Source organism: Chiroxiphia lanceolata, chromosome 9, assembly GCF_009829145.1.
Source record: "Chiroxiphia lanceolata isolate bChiLan1 chromosome 9, bChiLan1.pri, whole genome shotgun sequence".
In the NCBI taxonomy this organism is placed as follows: Eukaryota; Metazoa; Chordata; class Aves; order Passeriformes; family Pipridae; genus Chiroxiphia; species Chiroxiphia lanceolata.
Window position 1 is genome coordinate 12,223,471 of NC_045645.1, and position 9,711 is coordinate 12,233,181.

Here is a 9,711-nt window from a genome sequence, read left to right on the forward strand (position 1 = left end):
CTTTTGTTTCCCTTATTCCAATGTTCAGTTGCATTTTAGTGTTCAGAGCTATAAGGATGCATTGAAACTTATGGAGCCTGACATTTTAACTATCTCATCTTAGCATGATTCATCTCAATTTACTTTCTTCAAAAATGTAGCCTGGAAGAATATGAACCATTTTGGGGGCTTGCTAGAAGGCCATAAACTCCATTAAAGAGTATAGTATCAGCTGCCTTCCAAAGAGGGTTTGCTTGTTATGGGTCTCATCCTGTAGAAGTAATAGGTGCCTTCTGGGAAATGCCATGTAGTCTCAAAGGTTGAATTCACAGGACTGGGGGGGGGGGGAAACTAAGCCCTGGATTGTGTCCTCCATCCTCACAGTGTTCTGTGTTCTGCTGTAGCAATAGCAGAACAAAGAAATGCAGCTGTTTCTGCTCTGCATTTGAGCCTTAAGCAGAGCAGAGGCACCTCAATAGTTAAATAATGAGGAGATTAAAAGAGCCTCAATAAATTTGATGGGTTGATATGAGCAAACAAAATCATTCATATGATATTAGACAAGTGTCTGTTCGGAAAACACACAATTTTGGAACTATGGCCACACGTGTCACATGTTCTGGGGCAAACCCTCTGTCACATCAAGGGTCAGCGCTCTATCCAAGTCAACGGGGCTGTGACAACTTACACTCATGGGGGCTGTGTCCTTTTGTGCAAAACTCTTGTCACAATCCAGTTGCAGCACACACAGAGCCCTGGCAGTGTGACCATCACGGGGTGAAGTGCTCCACAGCCAGCAAGCTGGGCCCCACCACTGAAAGGACAGGTTCCAGTGCTGAGACTCAACTTCCACCCAGATTTTAGATTCACGTGAGCTCTGCCTACCGTTATATGAACACAGACTTCAAACATGACTTCAAAACCCTGAGCAAACCCCAAGCAATGAGCAGTAAACAGCATTCTGGGCTGTGGTGGGGAGGTGGACACATGACTGTCTCCCCAAGAGTTCAATGACACTTCACTTGGTCTGTTCCTCTCCTGCTCTTGCAGTCACTGATACAGTGAAACAATAATATATCACTAGACCTGACCCTTTGGCCTTTATGAATTATCTGTTTTAGAAAGATGTGAAACCACCTTTTATATCCAACATAATAGATATTTAGACATTGTAGATCAATAGTGAACAAGTTTTCTGGTTATAGTTAATGGGTGCCAGAGGGGCATTCTGACATTGACCTCTGACACCCTTGTTGACAAGAAATCTATAGAGGAAAAAAATAGGAAAGACTGCCAGGTTTTAAAGTTATGAATATAGATCTACAGCAAATAATGGTAATTTTCATTGAGCAGGAATTTTTCATACTTTCCGTTTCAGATGAATTTCTCCAAAATCCTTAATTCTGACCAATGTAAAATTAATAACTGGCCCTCAGTGAACATGGGAAAACAACTGTTCAGCTGTATGACACGATTTACCATTTTTTATTTGTATGATATTGTTCTGCTGTCAAAGAAGACTTTTTCCTTTATTAAATAGGCTGTCATTTATAATTCTAAACCAGCACAGATTTGTTAAACAGCCACCTCATAATGGGTCTGGCTGCTAAGAAATATAGGCTCCTGCTTCTTGAAAGAAATGGATCTAAAATGATTTTGAAAAGAAAACAAGTTTTCTTTTTTTCTTCACTAAGAATTTAACATTATGATTTCTCACCAAATTGGTTGGTAATATCTATTGCCATCAAAGCACTGAGATAAATCCTTATTTCTTAATATTCAGATACTTTAGCTAATTCTCATGTAATTAATTGGTGCAGTAACAGTAGTAACAGAGGAGAGGCTGTTACTAAAGGTGGTGACAGCTGCGAGGATAAAATGATATTGCTGTATCAAATACTTCTGGTGCTTGGTAAAGAAGGTTGTATTCCCCAGTTTAATGGAATCAGGAAAAGAGAGTGCATTCCCAGCAGCCTGTTTGGCACTGCAGCACCATCCAGCAAGTGTTGGTAATGAAATTAGCTCTGTCACCTCCAGCCAAGTGAAATCCCTGGGAGAGGAGGGTCGCCTTCCTCCCCAGACCCATCCCTGCCCTGTCCCCACTGTATTATTGTGTCACACTCCAGTGACGCCGCGCCGAGGTCCCCGTGGCCTTCCCGCGGTGCAGCACCATGGAAAACACATTTGTCCTGCCTGCTCTTTTCTTTTACCCCTCCTCTCATCCCGGGCAAGATGAATCGCTGCAGGATCCAGCCTGACTCCGAGGGCAAAGCCAGGTCTTGAGGAGGTAACCTGCCTCCTACGGCTTAAACATTTTAATTAATTTTAACACTAATGCTCCAATGAGAGTTAATCACTCTGCTGCAGTGCCTTCTAATTTACCAAGTTTATTCATTAAAACTTTCCTCCCTGAACTTTGATTGAATGTCATGCTTTTTAAGAGGCCTCTCAAACAGCCTTAAGGCTTTTAAAACTGATGCTGGAACACTTTTTACAATTTGCTTTGCAAGGAAGAACGTGACAGTGTGGTGGGAGAGGGGTGAGAGACACAGTTAAAGCAAGGTTACTCCAAGTGTAGTGTGAGGGCTGCTCAGAAATACTCCAGTAAACACACATGGGACTAAGATTATCTCCTAAACATCAAAGATATACCTTAACTTTCACAAATCCTGCACCAAGACATTTAACAAGCCTCCAGTATAAAACTGTCCACATGATGCTCATGCTGCCTTTTGTCACTTAGTGCAAGAATGTAATATATGCTCCATGACTATTAATTTTATGAGATTGCTTTAGATTGTACTGTTATATGTTTTATTGCGTGCTGTATAACAAAAAGCACGGTCATAATCTTATTTGTTTTAGATAATATATTTGCAATGTGTTTGCTAATCTAATTATTTTAGAATCAATATAATAAAACCTTAAGTACACAGTTTGGTCTATTAATTGCTATAACTAAAATATGAAATTTATTGTTTAAATGGAGGTTCTTTATTTCAAATTAACTGAAGCAAAATGTAATCTTTACCTTTTTAATTAACTGTATTCAATATTAGGTAAAAAAATACCTCACATTTCCAGTTTCATAATGAAAGCTGCAGTCAGAAAGGTTGACATTCAATCATACATTTAATTGGTTTTTGTAAAGTCATTTACATTACTTGAGTGTCCAAGGAAGTTGCAGTTAAGATTCTCTGCACACAGTTTTGTGGGGAAATTTCCCCCAAAACCTACATGCAGAAAAATTTATAAAAATGCAAAAAACTCTGTGGGCATGACTGTAAAGATATGTAAAGTGAAGTAAAAATACTTATTTATATATTTTCTCTATGGACACTGGGAGCTCTACACAGCACAAGGGCTGCAGCAGAATCCATGATTTCTTTCAGCTGTGGAGTGTACAACTGTTTATATTTTTATATTTTCTATTATGCTTCTCTGGTTTATTTTAGTTTTCTTCTACACTATGCCTTTATTTTGGGAAGCAGCTGAACTGCCAGCACAGACAGTCCCTGAGGATCTGAGCTGTCCTGAGCAGCCAAGCCATTTCGGTGAGGTTTCATTGTAAAAGCCCCGTGACACCGTGGGTGGTTCAGTTAAGAAAACTGCCTCAAGTGTCTCTATTAATACCAAATTTCTGCCTCTGTAGCTCGTATGAGCTCAAAGTTTACTCAGGCAATGAAAATGTCTAGCTAGAGATTAAGGCTAACCTTCCTCAAGTTTATAAATCACCGCCACTTCTCCGTTTGAATCGATTTTAAATATGAAAGAACTGTGATTCTTCCCTCTTCTATTGCCTTTACACTTCACCCACTGCCCTGCTGCTTCTCCTGACATTGTTCCAGGATTTTCAGAAGCCTGGAAAGTGGTGTCTTGTGCATGAGGAAACGGACTGACATGTCCAGTGAGCCTAAAGCACCTAGGACAGGATTCATGGCACATTTTCAGGATGTGCATGTGCACGTGAGCCGTTGGCGTCTCACTGTTTCCTCAGCAGGGATGAGCTCCTATCTCCAGACTGAGGAATATCTGCGCTTGAGCTGGCTGAGATGTGTTTGTCAACTTTTAACCCATAATTAGGGCATCTAAGATTTAAATACTGCAGCAGTACAGCTTAGAATTATAGAATCATAGAATGGTTGGGGTTGGAAGGGACCTTAGAGATCATCAAACATCCACACTCAGCTTCCAGCACCGCTGCCACCATCTCCAGCCAGCCTCCTAGTTTTGTTTTGCCTCATCTACCTGTTACATTTCTGGCTGAGAAATTAAATTCTGGGGGGAAAAAGGCATTTTTAACAGTCTTCCTTTTGCAATTGGGAATTCCTGCAGCTCTCCTTACACCCTCTTGGAGCACATTCAATCCTGGGGTAACTTCTCACTCCTTTGCACTGTGCTGACAGCTGCACCGCCTTTTTCAAAGTCAAACAAGTGTCATGATTTTTCCTAGAATTCCTCCTTTAAAATTCTACTATTAGTGTTTCCTTAAGGAAACACTCCTTAAGAAACTCTGCTTATTCACATGCTGCTGCATTTAAAAGCTTTCTGCATCCTTTTCACACAAACACGTCCATTAGTGAATTGTATTTTGGGATGGAAATGTTCATCAACTTCTCAGGAATGATTGCCTCATTTTTCTCATCTTCCTGGGAAATTTATGAATCGATATTTTCAGCTTCATTGCTGCCCAGGTTCTGTGAAACAATCCTTATGTTCAGATCTTTCTACGGGCTCATCAAACTGAAAGTCCTATTGAATTGGCTGCAGTTCTGTTTCCACCTCATTATGGTGGGTGGCACCGGAACATTTGGACAATTGGAGCAGGAGTCCTTTCTTCCCATTCCAAACAGGAAACTTTATTAGAATAAGAATTGAATTACTCCATCTCCTGCCTCCCCTCTGCGGCGCTTAAATCTGAAGCCTTCACAGAGATCCTCCTCTTAACTTCATGGATTTGTGCAAAGGCACATGTCACAGTGGCTCTGTAAAACACCAGCACTCCAACTGTGTTCTCATTTCCACATATACGTGGGTCATATTTAATAAAAAGGTTAGGTTTCCTTCAGATATTAGTTCTTATAACCACAGCCCTTTTTCTATACCCTGTGTAGATGCCCCTGTCCAAACCAGAAATAATGCTGAATCGCATCTGCAGAGAAAATCCCCAAATGAATTTCAAATAACAAGTAGATTTGTAAAAATCAGGCTTTTCCAGCAGGCAAATCACAAACAAACAAAAACCTCTGCTTTCTTTTAAATCCATTAGTAGTTATGAACAGCTAACCCAGCTCTAGTCATTACCCAGCAATGAAAAATTGACAATAGAGTTATTAGGATAATATACGTAATTAATAGAAATATTAAAAGATTCACTATTAACCTGCATTTGCTCAGAATGCCAGAGGGGTGATTAGTTAGAATGGCACAGAATATTTTATAGTACTTACTGCTCTTATAAGAAGTCAGAGAGATGAAAACGGAGATCCAAGCCTCTGCTGGATTGAAGTATGACCTTAATGGTATTCAAATCTTTAAACAGGAATGAAGATAAAGAGAACGTGGAAAAATTATGCTTTGAACTTACCAAAGGGATTAAGGCACACCAAAAAGATGTAATTTTTTTTGTCAGGTAACTGATATTTTAAAGGTAAGGTGTTCCAAAACTTTTTTGACTGGAAGCAATTCTCCATCTTTAACACTTCTCACAGTTCAATACGTTATTAATGATCAGGTTTTTATCTGAAAACACTACAAATATCTCTTCATTGTGCATCAGACACATAAAGTGCACAGAACAATTCTGTAAGTTATAAGCGGTCTGCAAATCACTGTCTCACATAAAATGTGTATATATTTCATGTACTTCAGCAAAACACAGGTTTAAGTTCACTTCAGAAACTATTTATTTAACTGCAGAAGTTGATAAAGTTGCAGCAGGGGTTTTATAAAATGTATAAAAAATTGGTTGAGGAAAAAGTAACAACAAAGATTTGTTGAGAAGAATCAGAGAAATATATTGTGGTTTATTAGTGCTGTGGCAGATGGATGGACTTTGTGGGAGCTGGGTTTGTCTGTGGAGAGGAGTCACAGCTGAATTCAGAAGGCTCGGCCAGAGCTGGCCCCGATTTCTCTCTCCCGATAAACCGATGAGCTTTGTCTCCTTTTGTTATATGAGCTCAGAAAAGCCCAGGCATTAATAACAGTACAGTTAAAAGGAAAAAGAGGAGATCCCACACCTCATTATCCCCCTTCCTGTTTGAGAGAGGGTGTGAGACTGAATTAGTGTATGTTTGGGAAGCACTGGAAGAGCTAAGTATTGCAATAGAGATGCTAATTTAGAATTAAATAGATCACTGGGAACCAAGTTCACCAACAATAAATCTTAATTCAGTCACCTGGAAAACCCAACAAAGCTTTGATGCTATAGAAATTGCATGGATTCCTCTCCCTAAGTGTCTTCCTGTAGGAATGCAAAGTCACTTCCAACTAATATGACAAGACAATATATGTTGATTCCTTGCAAGGCCAAGACTCATTAAGGAAGGATATAAATCACTTTTCTGATTTGTAACTTCTAAAACTTTAATTTTGGAAAGGAACTTCACATATAGGTTCAAACTTCGACATCCCCCTTGTAAACTCCTGCTTAAAAAGGTGGAATCAACAGAAGTTGTTGGAGTCCCAGCCTTAGCCCTGCAAAACTTGAACATATATTCAACACATATCTGAATGGATGAGAGATTGAGAAAGTTAACAAAAAACACATTTTCTGCCTTAAAGAAATATTTCCTCCTGACAGATTTTGGATTGCATGCTCTTTGAAATATTGGAGCTATCAAAGCATGTTCCCAGAGGAAAAAATACTAAAAGTTACCAGCACTAAGTGCAAAATATGGGACATCCACACAGACAAATACATGTCAGTATATGCAGATATAAAATCAAATCACACCCACAAATGATACAGGCATCAATAAAAATATTTATGAATGAGAAATTGAATTTCTTGGGAAAAGTCACAATTAAAATATTGTTGTTCATATTCAAGGACTGCTTGGCAAGTCTGTCTTGTCCTGAACGTGCCTTTTGAACTCTCTGCTCTATGGGACTGTCTGGGATAACTTGTTACAGCAGTCTGGGGAGACACTGGGACACTGCAAGGGGAAGAGGAGGGAAGGCAGGCTCTGGAGATGAATTCAGGGGTTAGTCTCTGCTTACCCAGGCTATAATTAGCAGTGGTATATGACAGAACCAAAGCAGTTTTATTTTGAGCTAGTTTTGTTAATTTTTAAAATACGATAATTCAAGATAAATGGCTGAAAAATTAAAGAGATTTCTAAGAAGGAGAAATCCAGTGGAAGAATGAACCTAAGTAACAAATTTTAGGTTAAGGTCATGATTTTACTGTATTCACCATCATACAGTGAGGGTGCTGCATTGTGAGTATCCTGGAATTATCCAGACTTCAAACAGAAAAGGGTTTCCTTTTTAAGTACTTCTATTTCCTGCTATATAAATAATACCTCTCACCTTGTCACAACCCTTATCTGATGCATCAGAGTACAACTGAACACTTTTGATTCTATGATTTTTAGAACATTATTCATTCAAATGATCATAAAGTGGCAGAATAGTCAAGAAATGTTACGTCTGGACACCGGTAACTAAGAAAATATGGCCCCTACCTAGTTCACAAAAACAGGGTGGATTGGGATGAAAGAGATTTTATTTTCTCTCATAAAGAAAAAAACATATACAAAAAAAAGGTTCAGAAGAGGTTTCAAAACCAGTCAGAGAACAAAGAGAAAGAACAAAGCAGAGAGAAAGAGGGAGCCTCTTCTACAACTCATCTACTCCCTATGGGAAGAAGTACTCACTGAGTACTCAGCAGTCCTGGAAACCAAGCCACACTTTCTTGTGAAGTGTGAGAGGTGAGGTTTCAAAGAGGTAAAATTTTAAGCCAGAATGGAATATCTTCATTTAACTTTTGCTTGCTTTGAGAATTCCCTACCTAAGGTGTCACCTGGAGCAGGCAGGATGCAGATATCACATGGAACTTGCCACCGCGACTCTGCCTTCCCTCTGTAAAGTGGTGCTAACTCACCCCAAAGGACTTCTGAAACAATTCAATGAGCAGTTCTATCTATTTTTATAATATTTTAAATACTTTAAAACTTTGTTTCTTTTTTTTCTTTCTTTCTGTAAAGTTGATAGTGCATTTAGAAAAATTAAGCAGAAAATTAACTTTCCCAAATGTCTTCAGCAATTGGAGAGAATTTCCAGCAAGTGCCAGATCTTTCAAATGAACAAAATGTCTCCTGATTTTGGCATTATAATCCAAAAGTTCTCATTAGCTTCTTCAATTCATTTAATATCATTTACCCCTCCCCACAAGTTTTTAGGTGGTGGAAAAGATTAAAGATGATCCCATAACAGTCTGTTCACTATTTTACATTCCCTGACCTTTTGTGTAATTTGATATGTTCCTTTGGATGTCTATTCCAAGCATGGTGGGTGAGAGCTTGATTTATAAACAGTGTGTGCACACAGGATTTTTATGTACTTTGTTCACCCCATCAGTTTTTTCTGTAGTCATTTACAGTCTATTTGCAATTCATTAAAGTACTTTTCTTTTTGTTAAAATGGTCTTTCTTTTTTTTTATGTTTCTATGCCAAAGTAGGTTTCTTTAGAGAAAGGAAAGTCTTCAGATGCTGTGACAGCTGTTATGGAGTCCCCTGCTTATACTTCATGTTATGGATGTCTCAGCTGGAGTAGAAAAGGGGTAGGTTTGCTTTGAAGGAGGTTTTTGATAAAATCCAGCTCTTTCCTTATCTTTGTCTTCAATGTTAAGCAATGGAAGATGATTCTCTCCACTAAAATTCAAAGAAAGTATCTTTGAAAGAGCAGATTTCTTGGGATTTGGTGCAGGATAAGGATATTTTTCCTTTACTCATAGTAAGAGTTTAGGAACACTACATTAGATGAAGAATGAGTCTGAAAATGTAAAGCTTGTACCATTTCCTGCCTTGTTCTCAGCAGCCAGGTGTGCAGCTTTCCCAGTGCACTAGAAATGGGAATCCTCATTGGATGAGACATGGAAGGAGACCTCTATGAGGTGATAGAGTTCTCACAAGATCCCAAGGCTGGAATTCAGGATAGCTCAATCCCAAAGGAAAGGAGGCCCACCAACCTCTCAGGATTCTGGGGACCCAACTGATGTGTGTGACACTGTGGTGGTTTGGGGACGTTCCCAAACCACCTACAGAGGATCCATGGATTTGGTCCTCCAGGAACAGCAACATCCCACAAAAGAACAAACTTCAGAAAATGAATCTCCAGGTCCCCCTGTCCAGTAGCAAGTTTCTTTTTTCAAAGAGAATAGGTCTAATTCAATGCACAGCTTAAAAACTTACTAAAAAACTCTGGTTTTTCTTCCCAAGTCCCTCACTGCTTCTCACCACTGAGTGTTTCTCTGCCCTCTGCCTCCTTTCAGGAGTACTGATGTGCTCTGCTCAGCCTGTTTAGTCACTCTTTATTCACTGTGTTTGGGGTTTTCTGTAGCCTGAGTAATGCTACAGCACAAATTTAGTTAAAATAGGAAAGCAAACAAATAAAAAGAGCCATTCCGCTGCTACACATTCCCAGTTCTGTGTAGTTGTCCTTTAGCAAAAGTAGCATATTTGTCAGTGCCAATTATTTGGAGGGATAGAAAGACAGTCATTTGTTTC

At 39.1% G+C, this 9,711-nt stretch overlaps 1 long non-coding RNA gene across 1 annotated transcript; it reads right to left on the reverse strand.

Annotated features, from left to right (window-relative positions):
* Positions 1 to 4,863: 4,863 nt before the first annotated feature.
* On the reverse strand, positions 4,864 to 8,100 carry LOC116790832. Its single transcript, XR_004358510.1, has 3 exons — positions 7,994 to 8,100; positions 5,430 to 5,511; positions 4,864 to 4,964 (listed from the first exon to the last, which is right to left on the reverse strand). It is a non-coding gene; the product is annotated as an uncharacterized LOC116790832 (long non-coding RNA).
* Between the last annotated feature and the right edge of the window lie 1,611 nt (positions 8,101 to 9,711).